At 40.6% G+C, this 22,346-nt stretch overlaps 1 long non-coding RNA gene across 1 annotated transcript in view; it reads right to left on the bottom strand.

Moving 5' to 3' along the window:
• LOC137501076 (uncharacterized) overlaps window positions 1-22,346 on the bottom strand; it is a 44,078-nt gene that overhangs the window by 16,970 nt on the left and 4,762 nt on the right. The window contains exon 2 of the long non-coding RNA XR_011018335.1: window positions 15,836-15,962. This is a non-coding gene — a long non-coding RNA (uncharacterized lncRNA). The remainder of the gene's footprint in view (window positions 1-15,835; window positions 15,963-22,346) is intronic.

Raw genomic sequence — 22,346 nt, 5'->3', positions numbered from 1 at the left:
TGTAATTGCTGCGAACACTGAACCTATATCAGGCAGTAAGAAATAAGAAGCTTGGAAGGTGTTCAACAGTCAGGTATCAAGCACCGATTCAGGTGGAGATTGTCGAATGCAGAATAAACATAATAAATAGGCCTGCAATACAAGTAATTTACTGATACAAATATCCAGTAATATTATATGAAAATACACTGGGGAAGTTTTGATTGAAGTACCTCTCTAAGGTTAATCATTGGCCTAAAGTGAATACCTGCAAGTCTTTTTAATAACCAAGAGATCCCTTGACAGTGGAGAAGTCAAAATCAAAAACCACGTACAGAACCCAATGAGCGGTAAGTTATAATGCCACTACTGATCTCGTGCCAGTCAATTTCAATCAATCGGGCACCACTGATCTGCACTTAGATCAGTCGCCCAGGTGGAAGATGTAGTTTCAGGGATAGGCCTAGTCTTTTCTTCAATAATTGCAAAGAATTTGGAAATTTATTGAACATCTCCCTTGGTAAATTACTCCAATCCCTAACTCCCTTCTTAAAAAAAACAAAAACAAATATTTGCCCCACTTTTCATCCTCAACTTTATAATTGTACTATGATCTTACCTACTTTTAAAATACCACTGAAACGTATTCGTCTACCAATGTCATTCCACACCACCTCTCCACCGACAGCTCGGAACACACCACTTAGTCCAGCCACTCGTCTCCTTTCACCCAAGTCTTCCCAGCCCAAACTCGACAAAATTTTTGTAACGCTACTCTTTTGTCAGAAATCACCCACAACAAATCGTGCTTCTTTCTTTTGAACTTTTCCAGTTCTCAAATCAAGTAATCCTAGTGAGGGTCTCATACAGAGGAACTGTACTCAAGTTGGGGTTTTATCAGAGACTTACGTGCCCTCCCCCTTTACATCCGTACTACAAACCCTAAATACCCTCATAACTATGAAAAGAGAGATCACCTCACTATAATAAAATGAAGTAAAATAAAGTAAGAACATACCAGGTACAAAGCCATCTTTCTTTCCAGCATGAACAATAACCAGTCTTCCTCCCTCAGACACAGGTCGACGAATTACTCCTTGAACATCATGTCCAGATTTGTGTGGTTTATTCCAGGAGTATGTGGGCGACCCTGAAAGAGAAACGCACATTTGAAACCAAAGACACCTGATGAAGATAAATTATTCTAAGATTTTTAAATAAAATATAACATATAACATATATATTCACCACTACCCTGTAAGAATACACACACAGAAATATATTACATACACATACACCGTACGTCAACAGGAATACACAAAGGTTAAGTCTACAAACCGTATCGAAGTCGACACAAGACATGGTATAGGCCTACATGATTAGGTTAGGTTAGGTTCAGAATGAAATACTGCTTCATTTGAACTGATTATCATTATGTCAGAAACTTATCATAGAAACAAGATAAAAACGAACACTTACCCCAGTTAATAATGAAACTCTTGCCATTAGCTTCGTATCACTGCGACTGATACCTTCTTCGTCATAGTTCGTGTTTCAATTGCTCGTAGCAATGTACAAGCATTTCTTGACCTGATATTTGTAAAGGACGTAACCTTGCTTTCCTTTTCGGAGGAGTTCTTGCACATTTTTCTTCCTTCTTCCTTCTTAGACATCCCAATCGAATTCTGTTCGTATAAGTATGGGACGAAATAGGAACGTAATTAATAAAATGTTGTGCTCATCATTTCACACAAACTATGTTATTAAATGCATTATCCGAACATGCCACAATTCTACTTACCTGGTATTAGCCAAATAGATTTACAATCCCACAGAAAAAGAAAATATTCTTTAAATATTCTCGCAAATGTATCATAAGTGACTTTAATACCAATGCGGTGGCAACACGCAATTCACGCTAGAACAGTGATTGAACGTTGCCAACGTGCCAGATTAACGGTAAATGTAAGACGTCGTATCGGCAAGTAGGGTCCCTAAACTGTATGGTTACCGACACTGAAAAAGACCCAACAGCAAGAAAAGTTACTATAAATCAATACTTGAACATTACAGGGGAGAAAGGGTATGGTTGCACCCTTAGGGTACGTCCTTACACGGGGACGACTATAATTTCATCTATTCCTGCTGCCTTATGACAGTGGAGTTTATTTACCATCCTTTCCACTTCTTCAAGCATAATTTCACCAACATCATTTTCCTCCTCCCCATGAGCTTGGCTGTTCACAACACCACCAGGATGATTTCCTTTTACATTGAGAAGATGTTCAAAATATTCCCTCCACCTCTCCAGTGATTCCCTGGGATCTATTATGAGTTCACCTGAATTACTCAAAACACTGTTCATTTCCTTTTTCCCTCCCTTCCTAAGATTCTTTATTACTGTCCAGAAAGGTTTCCCTGCTGCTTGACCTAGCCTTTCCAGGTCGTTCCCAAAATCTTCCCATGACTTCTTTTTGGATTAAACAACTATTTGTTTCGCTCTATTTCTTTCATCTACATACAACTCCCTGTCTGCCTCGGCCCTTGATTGGAGCCATTTCTGATAAGCCTTCTTTTTACGTTTACAAGCTGCTCTCACTTCATCATTCCACCAAGATGTTCGCCTTTTCCCATCTTTACACACAGTTGTTCCTAGGCATTCCCTTGCTGTTTCTACTACAGCATCTCTGTATGCCACCCATTCACTTTCTATATCCTGAACCTGCTTACTGTCTACTGTTCGAAACTTCTCACTAATCATATCCATGTACTTCCGTCTAATTTCCTCGTCCTGGAGATTTTCTACCCTTATTCGTTTGCAGACAGATTTCACTTTCTCTACCCTAGGCCTAGAGATACTTAGTTCACTACAGATCAGATAGTGGTCTGTATCATCGAAAAATCCCTGGAAAACTCGTACATTCCTAACAGATTTCCTGAATTCGAAGTCTGTTAAGATATAGCCTATTATGGATCTGGTACCCCTAGCCTGCCATGTGTAGCGGTGAATAGCCTTATGCTTGAAGAATGTATTCATAACAGCTAAACCCATACTAGCACAGAAGTCCAGCAAACGCTTCCCATTCCCATTAGCTTCCATATCTTCCCCACATTTACCAATCACCCTTTCGTATCCTTCACTTCTATTCCCAACTCTCGCATTGAAATCGCCCATTAGCATTATTCTATCCCTGCTGTTGACCCTGACCACGATGTCACTCAATGCTTCATAAAACTTGTCAACTTCATCATCATCTGCACCCTCACATGGTGAATACACGGACACAATTCTAGTCCTAATTCCTCCAACTGACAAATCTACCCACATCATTCGCTCATTTACGTGCCTAACAGAAACTATGTTCCGTGCAATGGTATTCCTGATAAAGAGCCCTATTCCAGACTCTGCCCTTCCCTTTCTAACACCCGTCAAGTACACTTTATAATCTCCTATCTCTTCCTCGTTATCTCCCCTTACCCAAATATCACTTACTCCTAGCACATCGAGATGCATCCTCTTCGCTGACTCAGCCAGTTCTACTTTCTTTCTTCCATAAGCCCCATTAATATTGATAGCTCCCCATCGAATTCCATTTCGTTCGCCAAGTTGTTTCCAAGAAGTCCCTCGCCTGTCAAATGGGAGTGGGACTCCGTTACTCCCATAGGTCCGAGGCTTGCTTAAAATGTTCTGAGCTCGGTTGATTCATGACGCAGGATGCTACCCTACTTGCACATAGTCCAAGTGAGGATCTCTCCTCTAACGGGTTATGGACCACCGGTGGATTGTATAGTCCTAGCCGCCTGAGCACAAGGAGGGCCAGGACTCAGAATATGTCCGAGATGCCCACTCCCATTCCATAGCAACTGGTATCCCGACTCTCAGGACCACTTACTAGGCCACTCAGCCGTTGCCCATGGTTCACGAACTAGGACGTGACTACAGTAACCCACAAACATGAACCATGTGCCCCTCACATGGTAAGACAATTTCAGTCCCAATTCCACCAACTGCCAAATCTACCCACACTATTTGCTCATGTAACTGCCTAGCGGAAACTATCTTGCGAGCAACAGTATTCCTGAAGAACAGTCCTACCACATACTCTGTCCTTCCCCTCTGAACACCCATCAAGTACATATCATAATCTCCTCTCCCTTCATTATCTCCCCTTACCCCAACATCATTCACTGCTAGCACATCCAGATGCATCTTATTTGCTGACTGAGCTCTACATTCTTCCTTCCACAAGCTCCATTAATAGTGAAAGCCTCCCTTCGAATTCCATTTAATTCGGAATGTCGTTTCAAAGGAGACACTCAAATGGCAGTGGAACTCCGTCACTCCCATACGTCTGATGCTTGTTTAAGATGTTACAGAGTAAGCTTGGTAGAAAATCTGTGGGGCAAGATGTCCCCTTACTTACACATACTCCAAGTGAAGATCTCTCTTTTAACGGGTGACGGACTACAAGTGGAATGTACAATCCTAGATGCCTGAACACAAGGAGGGCCATGACTCAGAATATGTCCCTCCAGAGCAACTGGTATCGCAACTCCTCAGGACCACTTACTAGGCCACTCAGCCGTTGCCCATGATTCACAAACTAGGATGTGACTACAGTAACAGAGATACACAAAACCGTAATAGAAATATAAATTACTAGGGTGTTGAATATAATATTAAAACCATGTACGAACCCATTTCTAAAATAATATCCTAATCTTGCCAATAAGGTAAAATGTGACTTACAGAATTATGGAGAGTACTTCCATAAATATCATAATTATAGATTTGTATATCCTCAAATAGATATATTGTATGTAGTACATGTGAGGAGCTAATGCAAAATCAGCTCCTGTCGCCAAAGAGATCATTCATGTTTGTCGGGATAAGGAGTTTACAACAAAACACACACAATGTAAATCCTCTGTTCCAATTGGAGCATTTGTGTTAGAAACCATGCAAAATCCTCCTAAACCGAAAGGGAACACTCGCCACATGAAATGAAGACAGCTGAGCCACTTTCTGCGGGAAAGAGCTAAAAGTGGACCTGAACAGTTTTTTTATTGAATTTACTTAATTATTTTACTCGTCTTTCTTCGCATAGTTAAGCATATCGAGCCTTCTCTTACACTAAACAAAAATTAACAAATACGTGAAACCAATACAATTTACAGTAAGTTGGTAATTACTAACAAAACTATCCTGTAAAACAATTACAACTCTATTAGAAATGTCATACTACTAAGATGATTATTAATTATGATGCTAGTGAAAATTTTAAAAACAACTGTAATAATTTTAACACAAGTAACAGCCCCAACTGAAGAGACAGTAAATATTTTTTACACTGGTTTTTGATCGAGGCGCCTGAAGTCTGGCTCCGTACTTGTCCGGTATGGAGTTCCACACCCATGCAGTACCCACCGTGAAGGAGTGGGTGTGGGGTGGACTGGATGTTCCCATTGTAAAAGCGTCTCCGAGAGTTCGGCAAACCTGGATGTGCAGACTTACTTCGAGTGCTGTGCAACAGACACAGAGCATGAAGTTACCTTCCCTTTTCCAGGTCAATCATACACAATTCGTTAAGTTATGGGTAGATACGCTAACGCACCTTCCACTTGCTAAAATTCGCAATACAGAATAACACAGTCGCAAAATCGGGACACTATTAGTGTGTTCATTCTTCTTGCTATAGGCAGGAATTTTCTGGCTCATTGCAAAATCGGAGAAAACAATACACTCGCAAACCAGTATACTTTAGAAAGGGATATTTGTAAAAGATAGATAGTGTAGCAGTCAAGTCGACCATGCAGAGAGAGAGGCAACGGGAGTGTCTCTCTTACTCATCCTCTGAATGCCCTCACCACAGCCAACTGGAAGTGCATTCCTATTCGTTTTCAGTATTCTGTTGAAATGCTTAACTTTTACATGTTTTTTTTAATGTTAACAAATAATGACAAACACCAAGCCTGATAATGTGTGTTCAGTAAGCGTGACGAGTTACCGTGAAGTAAGAGCGCGTGGTGAGTTTTGGTGCCGATTCTGTGTTGGACCATTACCAACCTACTTCCAGCAAATGCCAAAATGGTATCCTGCTAAGGATAAGTTTATTAATAACAAGTATCTGAAACAAGCAACCTTAAGAAATAAGCATCTTCCTCCTCACAGGGACATTTTCTATCCAATAAATAAATAAGAAAGTAAATGATAAGAGTAATAATATTTACTATAAATTACATATATTCTCATTAAAGGCTGGTATGCCTTTCAGCATTCAGTCTGCAAGCCTCTGTGAATTTACTAAACGTCACCACAATCCTCTATTTGCAACTAGTGCTGTGGCCTCATTTAGTTCTAAACCTCTATATTTAAATCGTTAGAAACTGAGTCTAACCATCGTCGTCTTGGTCTCCCTCTACTTCTCTTACCCTCTAAAACAGAGTCTATTATTCTCCTAGGAAACCTATTCTCCTCCATTCGCCTCATGTGACCCCACAACCTAAGTCGGTTTATGCGTACAGCTTCATCCATCGAGTTCATTCCTAAATTAGCCTTTATCTCATCATTCCGAGAAGCAGCCTGCCATTGTTCCCACCTGTTTGTACCGGCAATCATTCTCGGTACTCTCATGTCTGTTACTTCTAACTTATGAATAACTGAGTCCATCCAGCTTTCGCTCCCTAAAGCAAAGTTGGTCTGAAAACAGACCAATGTAAACATAGTTTCATCTGAGAGCTGACTTCCTTCTTACACAATACTGTTCATCAGAACCTCGACCTCACTGCATTAGCTTTACTACACCATGATTCAATCTCACTTACTACATTACCATCCTGGGAGAACACACAACCTAAATACTTGAAATTATCGACCCGTTCCAGCTTTGTATCACCAATCTGACATTCAATTCTGTTGAACTTCTTACCTACTGACATCAATTTAGTCTTCGAGAGGCTAATTTTCATACCATACTCATTGCACCTATTTTCAAGTTCTAAGATATTAGACAGTGGGGTTTCAGCACAATCTGCCATTAGGACCAAGTCGTCAGCATAGGCCAGACTGCTTATTACATTTCCACCTAACTGAATCCCTCCCTGCCATTTTATACCTTTCAGCAGATGATCCATGTAAACTACAAACAGCAAAGGTGAAAGATTACAGCCTTGTCTAACCCCTGTAAGTACCCTGAACCAAGAACTCATACTACCATCAATTCTCACTGAAGCCCAATTGTCAACATAAATGCCTTTGATTGATTTTAATAATCTACCTTTAATTCCAAAGTCCCCCAATACGACAAACATCTTTTCCCTCGGTACCCTGTCATATGCTTTCTCTAGATCTACGAAACATAAACACAACTGCCTATTCCTCTCATAGCATTTTTCAATTACCTGCCACATACTGAAAATCTGATCCTGACAGCCTCTCTGTGGTCTGAAACCACACTGATTTTCATCCAACTTCCTCTCAACGACTGATCGCACCCTCCCTTCCAAGATGCCAGTGAATATTTTGCCTGGTATACTAATCAATGAGATACCTCGATAGTTGTTGCAACCCTTCCTTTTCCCTTCCTTATAGATAGGTGCAATTACTGCTTTTGTGCAATCTGAAGGTACCTTACCAACACTCCATGCTAATCTTACTACTCTATTATTATTATTATTATTATTATTCCAGGGATATCGTGGAATGACGTGGTGAAAGAAGGTGTGGACATGAATGGGTGGATATACAAATATTGGAAGATTAATTTAAAACTTTGCAATTTGAGTTATGTTTCTGTTCCTTCTTCTTCTTCCTTTTTAAACTTTACACTTTGCTAAGCAAAAAACAAAATCAGGTACAAAATCTAGCTCATCAGCTTGGGTAACACTATTAGAAAAATCAGAATAATCAACTAACAAGTGATGAACAACCTGAGCTTGAAGCTCCCTAATTACAAATTGTACATGGGAACTACTGCTCCTAAAGGAGATGGATCCCCTCAGGAAGAGCGTTCTTGCTCTACAATGTTCACAGTACTCACTGTCTGACGTTAGGAGGCGAACACTTGCACTCCACGTTACAGAGGCTAAGAGCTGACTGGATCCTAGTCACCTCAATATCAAGTTCCTCACTCTTTATTCCCTAACTTCTTTAGACTTGTTTGAAATTTACATTGTTAAAAATGTGAAACCTTCCCCTCGAGATAGCTTTCGAAGACTATCACATTGTTAAGCAGAATCTGAAATTACCTTGAGCTGGTGGACCTCCCAAAAATGTAGGTGGGAAGCAATAGAAGTGCTGATAACTTTAGAACACCAAAACAAACTATAAATAATTCAGCTTAACAAACCTTGACACACAAAATTACTTTGAAAATGAATTGTTCATTCTCACCCCAGAGGGCGCATCCAAGTTGATAGTAGATACATCTGTCAAATAATGCCCAAACTTCCTGTACTAGTAGTTTCACTGTTTACATTACAGATAGCCTTCTGTAAGACAATAGTTTTAGATGCATGGGGCGGGTGTACCTCCGGTACAGACCTCCACCCCTAAGGTCCTTCCTCAGTTGTCACTGTTTTGAAATTTTACTTTATAGAAAAATTGGAATCTGAAGGTTGAACTCAGAAAATTTCTTCATGGAGAGTTCATTTTTAACTTATTATGTCATAAATAGATATTGAAGTATGCATGAAGCCGTACAAGTACCGTAAGTACTGTCCAAGTTTGACAACAAGAGCGGATGCCATTGCAGATGCCAGGGTGGGGTCCCCCGGACGCCCCGATACATCACTCCCGCTACCTTTAGAGGGGTAGCAACGGACCAGATATTGTAGCACTGCCCGCATGATGAAGTAGGTGGTTGTGGCACCGCACCTCAGCCCTTACCGGTAAAGATTGTGCTCAAGTTCGCCGTCTCGAAGGAGAATCGGCCAGAGCATGGTGGGCCCTTAACCCGTGCCAGCGACCGCAGATTACAATTAGGGCACTGAAACTTTAATTTACTGGGCGACAGTGACTGTTTTTGGAGAGAGTTTGATATTTGAATTGGTGGTGCAGATAAGGCAGGCGGCATGGGGGATGAATGTGAGGAATGCAGGGTCGGTTTTGCAGGCAAGGGGAAAGTAACGGCAGAAGAGCAACAGAAGAAAACCAAATCGTTCCAGAGGGGAAGGTTTGTATAAGGTGGTACATGAACAGAAAATACCCTAGATGTATTTTAGCGGGGCAGAAAGTCTCCACTTTTCAACTTACAATTAAATAACGAATTTTAAGATTTTAACCTGTTAAGAATAGAAATATAACTACTTTCTCGCTGTCGTGACATAGTGGCCCACACTGAAAAACAGGGATTTCATGCGGAATTTACTTCATACAAGTGAACCCTAAAAATATTTCAGAGGATGTATTGCTCACCAAAAGTGTGATTGGTCTTAAGAAATCCAAATAATACATGGCCCATGAAATCTGGGGGCAAGCTTGCCTGCAGGTACGACATTCTTCACCATAACGTGATCACCGACCTTTAGATTGGTAGGTCTCTGTCCATGATCGTATCCCTCTCTAACCTCCTTATGAGAAGCCTTAAGGTTCCTTTTAGCCTTCTTCCACAGATCCATGATATAATCGGGATCTATTGCCTCTGGCAATATTTCATTGATGGACCATATATTAGACAGCGAGCGGCATATTAGGTATAAACTTAAACACGAGAGAGACAGGTGTAAACTTATGGGACCCATGAACAGCCATTTATAGTGCAAAAGGTATCCAGTCCAGAGAAGTATCCCACCTAGAATGATCTTCATAATAAAGGCTATCAAAAGAGATCGAAGATTACAATTAGCCGGCTTAGCCAGAAATGGTTGAGGATAATCAGCGGAAGTAGTGACATGGGATATGGATAAATTGAAACAAAATTTGCGGAATAAATTAGATGTGAATGCTTTAGCATTATAGAGACTCCATATTGGCAAACGCAAAATGAAAAAAAAATAGTAATAGGCAAGAAATGGTCGACTGAGCGGTAGCCAGCTTAGTCCGAAACTGAAAGTGAGAACTTCATTTTGTTCCGTATTAGTCGGAAATAACAAAGAAACTCTAGTGAAACCGTCTACGCACACAAGGATGAATTTGTTTCCGTTGCCCTGCGATTGAAGGAAGGGCCCGACATAATCTGTATACAAACGCTCCATGGAACGAGATGCTTGATGGGATGACATGATGATGATGCTTGTTATTTTAAGGGGCCTAACATCGAAGGTCATCGGCCCGATGGGATGACAATAGCCCTAGCTTAGTAAACAAGATGGGCTTACTAAGCATGTAAGGTTTACAGGCTTTAACAATTTACCTGATTTCGCCGTCCATACTCTTTGAGATGAATATCTCTCTGATTGTCTCTCTGGTATTGAATATGCCTAAATATCCCCATAATGGGCTCTCATGATAGTGTTTGAAGATCATAGGCACAAGAACAGCTGGAACGACTACTTGCATCTTCGTATCATGCCTTGAAGTGCAATACAGGACCCCATTCCTCGGTGCATAAGGGACGACATGTTCCCCACAAGAAGGTGTTTCGATGATAGAAGGGAAAGAACTTTCCTCCTGTTCAATGGACTCAATGTCACCAGAAAACATTCGGCTTAATCCATCTACGACCACATTTTCTGATCCCCTAATGTGTCCCACGTTGAACTGCAAAGCCGATATACGGATAGACCACCGAGCGATATGTCCAATAGGACGGGACCTTGCTAAAACCCAACTTAAAGCCTAATTGTCAGTTTCCAAATCAAACTTAACATGCTCGAGATACAGGCGGAACTTCACCAAGGCAAACAGGACTGCAAGTCCTTCTAATTCATGGAGTACTTGGCTTCTTGAGCCTATAAGGTCCTAGACGCATAGGCAATAGGCCTCCTCCCGAGTTCATTTTCTTGAAGAAGGACAGTAGCAACAGCAGATGAAGAGGCATTGGGTTGAACTATGAACTTCTTAGAGAAATATGGCATAGCTAAGTCTGGGGTATTATAAACTCAGCAGTGCACAGTTTTAGGAGGGGACTATTTCGAAGGACAGTAAGGTCACTGGCACGCATTGTTAATCTATGTTGATAGTACAGGACTATTCACCAAACATCATTGTCACAGCTTGTAGAACTAATCACTGGTAAAGAAGAACCATTATGCTTTACCTATAGTAGTACTAACAACTGGTAATGAAGAATCGCATGGTAGCAGTAATCACAGGTAATGCACACCCGGGGTATGTCACACATAATGGTACTACCCACGGGCAACAGAAACCTATGATACTACTCACATAGAAGTACAAACCATGGATGCTGGATAGATTTGCGATATTCCTCATATAGTGGTACTAATCATAGGTAATGTAGACCTGCAGTAAACTATACATTGTGGCACCACTCACGGGGAAAATAGACCCATTGCGTTCATCGTATAACAATACTACTCCCATATTAATCCTCTCCCATTGACAATATCACGGACCCAGCTGGAGACAGTAGGGGTACAAGTTCCTCAATAGTAGTGATTATTGCTGATGGAGCACAACCAGGCACAACTAACTGCAAGTAAAGTTGACCCATGGTGTTCATCACGTTCTTATGTTTTTAAAGTTATCATCTGTTGTGAGCCATTCCCTGAATGCCTCAATATACGTAATACGGTAATCTTAGCAACGCATCAATTATTCGCATGCAAGAAGCAGGGTACGAACTCTGAAGTTCCGTTATAAGCAAGCTGGGCGCGGTATGGAATGGAATTTTCCAGAGGGTAGCTCTCCAGTTTGAATTCGAAGCGAGTCGTTGCCATGGTTACTATGCACGCTACCCATGTTCAAACTTTCAAACTTTACTGAATTTTGTGTGGGAGTGGCTAGATTCAAACGAAGAGAGCTCTACAACAAGATGCCAGGATGACCAACTTCGAACTCGCAGTAATGCATCTCGAGATCGTCAGCGGTCATTTCCCCATTAAGCTAGGATTCCACAGTTCCAAACTAAAGATCACCTGCAGTCATAACTATCATTCACTCTTGGATCGTAATAATGTCATTTCGAGTCTCTATTCAATAATTTCATTTGAACGAGAAGTCGTTGACAAGGAGAAAACCGGTCAACCGTCACCCAGCTACCGTTAGCCGTGGGTGCGCCTCGTGACACAAAGGGGTAGGTGGTTACTTGAGGAGCCCTAGCGGGATAAGCGTCCTCATTCTTCTGAACTTGGTGGTGCGAGTAACATGCTGTCCGCGAACGGGAGACTTTCTTTGTATTAACAAAGGACCGTTATACACTTGTGCGCGTGTATAGTTTACTTTATTTTCATCTCGAGCAAGACAGTTACAGGACAGTTTAATGTCCTAAGTTATAATTCGCCGTGTCCATAGACCACGAGTTGGTCCCGCGAAGATTTTACTTAGAAATTCAAATTAATTAAAGCTCGAGCGCTGCACGTGAGATTGATGAACACCCGAACTGTGACCGGTATCTCACAGCGGTTTTTGAGCGGGTTACATGTGTCGTGTGCGTCTCGTACATTTAGCCGCTACATAAACTTATGTTGATTGGGTTTGAACCCTTAAACTGATGACACATACTTCGGACTAATATTTATGTGTAGGCTGAGCCAATTACAGCCTAACATCAGGATCGGCATCGTGTAAAGTGTACACGTTAAGCGGTGAAGAAGTTGGTATTAATCTACTTGTATTCTGCAGAAACCCAGGAGAGAATCATGGAGGAACGTGGTATCAACATCCGGACCTGCCAACCATTGTGTAGCACCGGAATTATGAGCAGCTAAACAGCCTAGACATGTGGCTGTGGAATCCGGGGTGAATGACGACTGACTACGAAAGATAAGTACCAGAATCCAATGTTAAATGGCATGATATACTTGTAGGGAAAGTACATTCAGGTTAGGGAAATTAGCTACGAGTTAGTCTTGTTAAATAACAGCTATTACAGCTGTAGTCTGGTTTGTTTCATGTAACGGTAAATATTTGGCAAAGGGGGTGTGCATGCTTTTCACCTATGCCACTTGTACATATTTATTTTAGTTAAAAGGGTAGAGGGTCACGCATTAGGAATTACTTAGTCTGTTTGTGTTCATTTTTTTTTTTTGCTTGTGTGTTTTATGTTATTCCACGTTTGCTGTAGTTATTTGGGGAAGAGAGTCATTGATATGAACAAAGGCCATCCGCCAACACCGTTGGGTAATTCACGTAATTAGCAGCATAAAGTTAGTCAGGTAATTCTCTGCATGCTATATTAATATTATTTCAGCTGTCTCGGAAATTGTTGTGCGAGGCTGTCCTACGTTGAGATAGTTAGTTTCTTTTAAAATTACGGGAAGGCAAGTCAGGGGTAACACTTGGGGACGAACCCAAGATAATTGAGAGCAGAGGCTTGACATGCTTGAGGCTTGAAATGAGGCCTAATATATGTGTTAAGGCGAGATATGCCTTTGAAAATTGAGGGAGCCTTAATACGTGAGTGCTAAGTTAGCCAGCACAGAAATGTAAAGAATGCATCGGCTAAGAAGTAGAGAAGGCTTTTCTTCACTTGTTTTGCCTCGAGAATATTTGTGTAGCAGGCCAAGACCTGACCACTTGCAGTACCGTTAGTCAAGTGAACCACTGGCAGAGAATATGTCTCCCCTACTGTGTGAAAGTGAAAGTCGCCCTGAGGGTGCCTTCCCTCGACAGCTCAGTATTTGTTTTTCCTCAACAGCTGATTGTTACAGAGCCGAGAATATTGACAACTTTTTGTCTGTAAAGACGCAAAATCTGACGCCGTCTGCATACGAGTTCGACTCCCCAGATATCATCATTAGTGTGTATATATATATCTGTATGTAGTTCTTTCCACAGGTGTGATCTTCTGCGTTCTTTATGTGATTTATGTCTTGTTGTGTAAATTTTGGTGCATGTCAGCTCGTCAGCTGATTTCATTGATTTCCAGTTCTGCCTGGACTGATTTGGTGAGCCCGCGAGCTCACGGTCGAAGCTGTGTAGTACATAAGTTAATTAGGGAACCCCCTTATGCCATAGTGTCTTTATATGTTTGTATCCGCAATTTGGACGGACTGTAAATATTTGTATTAGCTATTTCACGAATGTATTAGTCCTACCGGTTCATCACAGAGACGTTGTGTTACAACACGGCCTACGGGCAATCATATTGGATTTATGGTTCTTATCCGGAGTAGTCAACCATTAAAATACGATGGGTCAAATAAATTTAGTCGTCAGATAATTTAGTCGTCAAATAATTTATCGTCAATTAATTTTGTCGTCAGAGGCTTATTCGTCAATTTTTTAGATCGTTGACCGTTTGTATGTCAGCTCTTATAACGTCAGCTCATAATTAATTAACCTGTAATTGCTCAAATTTTAACCAATCAACTTAATTATATTGACGACTAATTCCCCTGTATAGTTACGAGGATTCACTGTAATTTGTCGGGCCTGAACCCGATCTTGTTTGGTTGTTTAAATTGTAATATTTCTTGTAAGCGCTTTACGCAGTGTAATTAATTATATTTACGGCTGGTTTGAGGTCGATTTCGGTTATTATTATAATATTCCATTTAGCATGGACCATTTATATGTTTTTCTCGGGATTAATAAATCCATTTTACCCCATTAGCGTTTCTCATTTCAATATATATGTCCATTCTTCCTGTCAATATACTCATTAGTATAAGTATAGATTAATTTTTTTGAGTCGCCCAAAATTCATCGAACAGGACCACCGCTTTACCGAACCCTGAGTCTAGTCGGCAATAAAGGCAGGAAATGGTACAGTTAGTCACCCCTTTAATTCACCCCTTACAAAAGGCAGGCGATATATGGGTGTATTCTTCATCTGCTTCTCCCACCCATAGGGGTTTCATATCTTTGTTTTTCAGTAGCTTCTACAATGAATTGATATTTTGGTTTGTTTTGCATTTAAAATTTTGCAAAAAATGCAACAGAATGGTTCACAGTTAGGTTAATATAACTCTCACCTTGGAGATGGCAGTATATCTTTCACCTGCCAGTACAAACTATCAAATCAGGAAGTAAAAACTCATAAATAAATTACTGATAACAATAAAAGAAAGGTGAAAAATGAATTGAGTGGAGGCAGAGGCAATACAACATGAGAAATTGTTCAAAAAAACTTTTAAAAATTCGAAAAAATTCACAACTTGCCCACATGAACACACAGGCCCATTATATAAAATTTGCAAAAGCTAATTAGCTAAGTCGACTGTCAATGTGATAAAATCTATCCAATCAGGAGGAGATGATGATGATGCTTGTTGTTTAAAGGGGCCTAACATCGAAGGTCATCGGCCCCTCCAATCAGGAGAAAACATAAGAAGAAAGTAATTAGCTAACTCCCTATACACTTGCCACTATAACCCGCAGCCAGTGAGGAAAGTAGCAGTAAATATGTTTGTGCAAAAGAAGATGATGTAAAATAATCAATACTGCAATAGTGGATTTGATCCTCCTGCTTTATGATTTTAGGCAGAAAGAACCCGACAAGTCATCATCAGTAATTTTGTCATGGAGAGTTACATAAATTTCACTGCTATATTCTTAAGAAATGAAGATCATGAAGCCAATCCACAATCAGCACTTAGTTTCAAGTAATGATACGTCCAACTCACTGGGAATCTTACTGGTGCCCTGTAGGTAAGACGAAGGCACTCATTCTCTAAAGTATGGGGAAAAATCATGAATGCAAGGTTCCAATATCAACAACCACAACCCACTCATCTGATGGCCACTGATTCTGATTCTGAGCACGATAAAGTAATCAGCATTGATACTTACCAAGGATGTACTTGCTGTGCCTTCAAGCCAGACAGGTTCCTCCTTGACTTCTATTTTTTGGTCCATCTCACACAGCAACAGATGTCTTTATTTGAAAACGAGCTAAAATTATTTCCACTGACTTTTACTGAAAAAAAATTACAGGATATATATTAATATTCACAGACCAACCAAGTAACCAAGCAGGCCTGTAGTTCTCCGTCTTTACAGAGCTCAGTCTTCCACAGCGACAAGGCTTTTATTTCAAACATCCCACATGCAATGGCCGGGACTGAACCATAGACACCATGGTGAGAAGCCAGTGACAATACCACTTCACTATCAGTGACAACCCCCCCCCCTAGGTCTGAAGACTAGTCTGATACAGATCTCCATGTCACCATATACTGCACTACCCTGCAGGTGTGTAGACTAGTTAGATACAGAACTCCATGTCATCATATCCTGCATTACCCTGCAGGTTTTTAACTAGTTTGATACATATATTCAGATCTGTATCATTTCCCTATCAATAACAAATCCCTACCCTATATACTTACCTTTGAAATCAGCTGAACGAGTTCAGGGTTTCTCAATATGCATCTCATGAATCTTTACCTAAGATCTAATTTTGCCAAACCTTTCTTTCCTTATCAACCTTGTTCATGATCTCCTTATTTGTGACCTCAACTATCCATCTGACTTCAACATATTTGGGTAACATCACAATCCAGAGGTTTCTATTCTTTCACTTTGATATTGTGAATTCTCCACATTAATTTGTTAATAAGTCTTCATAAGATGATTATTTGTTTATGAGCTGAGCACTGGTTTTCTACTGTTATTATAGTAAAACTCCTCAATATGGGGAAGACATGGAAGCTAATGAGAAAAGGGAGCATATTCTGGACATGTGTGCTGGTTGAAATTAACAGTTACAAATACATTCTCCAAGAGAAACACTATTCACTGGTGCACACGGGAGGGTAGAGGCACAGATGCATAATAGATTATATCATAACCAACTCTGAATCAAAGAAATCCATTCGGAAGATGCAAGATTACCATGCGATCCATATTGAACTAAGTATCTCTAGCCTAGGATAGAGAAAGTGGAATCTGTTTGCAGATTATTAAGGGTAGAAATCTCTGCAATGAGGAAATTAGATACAAGTACATGGATATGATTAGTGTAAAGTTCCAAACAATGGAAGGTAAGCACATTCAGGATATGAAAAGAGGATGGGTGGCACACAGGGTTGCTGTAATAGGAATAGGAAGGGAGTGCCTAGAAACAACAGAATGTAAAGAAGGGAAAAAGCATACATGGTGGTTTGAATGAAGTGGGAGCAGCTTGCCAATGTAAAAAAAAAGAAGGCATATCAGAAATTGTTCTAAACAAGGACTAATGCAGACATGGATTTTTACATAGATGAATGAAACCGAGTGATACAAATAGCTGCTGGTTCCAAGAAGATGTTTTGGGAAGATTTTGGTAACAAACTGGAAAGGCTATGTCAAGCAGCAGGCTAACCTATATGGAGAGTAGAAAAGAACCTTAGAAAGTGAGGAAAAAAAGGAAATGGATGGTGTTTTGAGTAAATCAGATGAACTCATAATAGATCCCACGGAATCACTGGAGATGTGGAGGGATTATTTTTAAAATCCTCTCAATGAAAAAGGAAATCTCCCTGGTGACTTTGCAAACAACCCAGCTTCTATGGGGAGGACAATGGTGTTGGTGAAATTACAGTGGAGGAAGTGAAAAGGATGGTAATTAAAGTCTATCGTCATAAAGCTAATGGAATAGGTGAAATCAGACCTGAAATGGTAAAATATAATGGGAAGGCAGGGATGAAATGACTTCACAGAGTAGGTAATAAGATTAGTATGAAATGTTACTAACATACATTCTGATTGGACAAAAGCAGTAATTGCACATGTCTATAAGTAAGGGAACAGGAAGGATTGCAACAGCTATCAAAGTATCTCATTTAATCAATATACAAGGCAATGTCTTCACTGGCATTTTGCAAGGAAGTGTGCAATCAGTGGTTGAGAGTAAGTTGAATGAAAACTAGTGTAGTTGCAGATTACAGAGGGGCTATCATGATCAGATTTTAAGTATGCACCAGGTTGAAAACTGCTTCAAGAAGAATAGACAGTAAAGTTTGTTTCGTAGACCTTGAGAAGGCATATGACAGAGTACTGTTGGAAAACATGTTTGCTGTACTGGGGGCATTATGCGATTACGGGTACATTATCAAAAGCAATGAATGGTATTTATGTTGACAGTAGGGCAGCAGTGAGAATTGATGATCAAATAAATTCTTGGCTGAAGGTACTTACAGGAGTAAGACAAGGCTGTAATCATAAGCTATAAACTTAATGTTGTTCTGTACTGAATTGCAATTACAAGAAAAGAATGAACTATAATGGTCCACCTATTCAATACATCCTTATTGTGTGAATATCTGTCCTGGTGGTACTAGTTTCAGTCATCATCATCTCAGAGACAATAATTAGACAAGACATAAAAGCTACTAAAATAAGTGAATAGGCACAAGTTGACACATTAAAGTGCATCATCAGATCAACAGTGATAATGCTGTACGAAGACTCCAATGGTACGTGACCCAAATTCATTTAGTGGTATTCATATTAAAATTATTCTTGTGTGAGTTCAAGAAATTGTCCAAAAATATTTTCCACATAACATGTTCAAGTCATCATATACTATAGCTTTCATGTATGACGTTAAATGTCTTGGAAATATGATTCATCAGATTGTAAGTATAATACTTGTAAGGTTCCTCTGTTAGAAATGGAGCTTTATGTGGTTAAAGTAAAACAGAAGCAGCATACAAATAATATAGCAATAGTGTCACACACATGAAGCTTAAATCATACAATCCCCAGTTGCCGGATGTGTCTATAATAAAATTTGCAGTTCGAAAGGGAATGAAAACAAAGATTATGAGGCTGATGTCTAGTTAAAAAGCACTGTAGTAAAACTCACACTGGTATGCCCAAGTAGAGTTGGACCATGGTAAGTTTTGGGAAGACGGATTGGGTGGGGGGGAACAGGAAAAGGCACGAGAGGGGAAAGAGGGTCTCATTCTGCCTTATTTTTTTGTTGTTGTTTATTTTCTACTTTTAGCTATCATTGTCCAGATATAGTTTATAGTCTACGATCTGTTTTGAACTGTTACCTGGCTCCACACTTTCTCATCTATCCTATCTGATCCCCTGTTTGAGACCTGGGGAGTATTTTCACGCCCTTCTTGGCCTTTACTTTTCTTTTGCTGATGCCATTATTCTCGTGGTAGTAGCAATGCAACTTGACAATCGTCCTCTCTTAACTCTATTCAGAAGGAAGAGAAAATAAAGAATGAAAGAATGAAGGAAAGAAAGAGGTCCAATCCTTAGAAGAATGGAGAGACGGGGCAGTAAGAACGTGAAAATGAACGACTACGAAAACTAATACTGTTGGGTCAGAAAAGAACAAGAGTTAACCTAAGAAGGTCAGCCAGCAAAGTTGAAAATGAAATGCATGGCACAACAAGTAGAAGTAATCCCATACTCGGCTAACCATCTACACCCCACCTTGAAAGCCCCTGGGGTCCCTTCAAATACCTCATATGTCAGGCGGAAGAAAATTAACGATGATAATAATTCAGCTACCGTTGGAAGATATTTTAATCTGACGCCATATTGGCTACATGTGTGTCAATTTCGAAACTCCGTTTGACTCCACCAGTTTCCTGCTTACAAAATGCAACTAATCATTTTTTATGCTCTCAAGTCATGACAGCGCTGCGATCTAGCGGTAGCGAGTCTGCCACTTATCGGGAGACTCGTGTTCGATTACCGGTCAGGACAGGGATTTTTTCTCAATGTAGAGGCCGGTTCGAGGTCCACTCGGCCTACACAAAAACAACTGAGAAAACATCTTAAGGTGAGATAATGCCCCAGTGTAAATAATAATGACAGGAATTTTTCGCACTGAACACGCATCTCCTTTTAATCTGAAGGTTTAGGGCTGGGCAGCAGTCACTCGATAGGCCAAGCCACACTTTGTTATGGGATGCAAGGATCAAAGTATAAAATTACCGATCTATTCACACGATGTTCATACTTATCACCCTTTTCTTAGATTCATCCCGCTGTCAACTCAGTATTTAAAAGTTTACAATATTTGTGCCACATACGAACCAGTGCAATGTTTTCCCTCAAGCACAAATAGGGAAGTTCAGACCCTACATTTGTATTATCATAATCAAACGAAATGGAACCTCCGCAATTTCCACTTCATTGCCGCTGTAGTCACAAGATGTTTACACAACGGTGGCTTCAGCTGACAGCGTGCAAGATGCACATGAGGCGGACAGTGCACTTTATTCATCTTATTGCGAAATCTACAAAGTGTCCAGCTCCATAGCTGAATGGTCAGCGTGCTGGCCTTTGGTCACAGGGGTCCCGGGTTCAATTCCTGGCAGGGTTGGGAATTTTAACCATAATTGGTTCACTCCGCTGGTACGGGGACTGGGTGCATGTGTCGTCTCCATCATCATTTCATCCTCATCACAACGCGCAAGCCCCCTGCGGGAGTAAACTCAAATGACTCCCGGCACTAAAAGTCCTGTACTGAACAATGCTCGGCAGCGACCTTGCTCTCCTTCAAAATAGTCCCCTCCCATAACTATGAACTGCTGAGATCGGCGATACATCTCCTGGAAACTTTGCAAGGAGGCTTCCTTTGGGATGGTGTTCAAATGCCCCGTCTACATGAATGTCAGGAATATCGTCAAATCTCTTTCCTTTCAAAGCGAGTTTGAGTCGTGGGAATAGGAAGAAGTCTGGGGGATTAAGATCTGGCGAGTATGGGGAATGTTCAAGTTGCACCACCCAATTTTTTGCCATGATTTGTTTGACTATGGCTGTGTGTGGGCAAGCCTTGTCATGGACAAAAGCCATGAACGTTGTTGTGCGTACTGGCGTCATATCCTGCGTAGATGTTTCCTGAAAAGGGTGAAAATTTCAATGTACCGTGCAGCATTCAACGTCGTTCCCTCAGGCAGAAATTCCTTGTGGATAATGCCTTGACTGTCGAGAAAGCATCGTTTTGATACGTGACTTTTCGGCTCTGACCTTTTTTCGATGAGGGGATCCCGGAGAACGCCATTCCATGCTTTCCTGTTTCGTTTCAGGGTCATACCAGAGACACCAGGTTTCATACTCAGTGACCATACAGTTCAAGAAATTTGGTGTCGCATCCGTCGTTTTGACAAAATCCTGTGAAGCCTCTAAATGTGCCTGCTTCTGATCGTCAGTCAAGTGATGTGGCACAAGACGAGAACACGTTTTTCCTCTACCCTAACTTCTGGGTAACGATTTGTCGCACGGATTCACGGTTAATCTGCAGTTCATCAGCTATCATGCGCACAGTTAATCGCCGATCGTTCATGATTAATATCCTCACCTTCTCAATGTTTTTGTCACTGACAGCTGTCGCCGGTCTTCCGCTGAAAACGGGCGAACCATGCGTACACACACTTCAAGGACAGTGCTGGATCTTCATAAACACGTACCAGCATCGCATGTGTTACTTTCGGTGTCTTGCCAAACTTAAAACAAAACTATACATTGATCTTTTGGGCTTTCATGTTCCTGTTTACAGTTCAGAACCAATGCACTAAACACACAGTGTGTCAAACAGGTCCCACACGGCATACACATGATGCTGAACTGAACAACGGTGGGAACAGGTGGTCAAATCCTGCCGCTACGCAGGTGCAGCGTTGTGTCACCAGTGTTGCCAGATCAACCGTTGTGACTTCATTCACCGAACTTCATTGTCATAGGTTGTATCTCACCAGTGACTTCAGTCTTAATCCTCCTTTGAGATATGTATCACGAGATGCAACTCAGTTTTACTCATATAACTCAATAGATCGATCTGGATCTGTGGTGGCCAGTTTTATAGTGGATTACTGGTTGAGTCATTGTGCTTTGCTGAGCAAATTGAGGGAAAGACTTCCTTCATTCCGGCAAACCAAGCACCATACTTAGTTTATCCATCACTTTACATGACTAAAGGCAAAAATTACGCAATTTGATATCTGTACCACATATAACATTAAAAAAATGGTCAATTCACATAATGGACATTCAGTACTTAAGTTAGATAACCACATGATGCGGTGTTTCAGAAGAATGCTGAAGGAGAGATGGGTAGATATCACAAATGATGAGATCATAGATAAAATTGGTGAGAGGAAGATAAGTTGGTGAAATTTGATGAGAAGAAGGGATGGAAAGGAATGACAAATATAAGGACACCCAGGATTGGTCAGTTAGTTTTGAAGGGAAGTGTAGGTGGTAGGAATAGTATGGGTAGACCAAAACATGAATATGATAAATAGATTAGAGTAGATTTAGAATGTAGTAGTTACATGGAAATGTTAGCAGAGGATAGGATGGCATGGAAGGCTGCATCAACCAAGTCCACGGATTGATGACACAAACAACA

This window comes from Anabrus simplex, chromosome 5 (genome assembly GCF_040414725.1).
Source record: "Anabrus simplex isolate iqAnaSimp1 chromosome 5, ASM4041472v1, whole genome shotgun sequence".
Lineage (NCBI taxonomy): Eukaryota > Metazoa > Arthropoda > Insecta > Orthoptera > Tettigoniidae > Anabrus > Anabrus simplex.
Note: the sequence above shows the minus strand (reverse complement) of the source record. Positions and strands in the feature narration are given on the sequence as shown.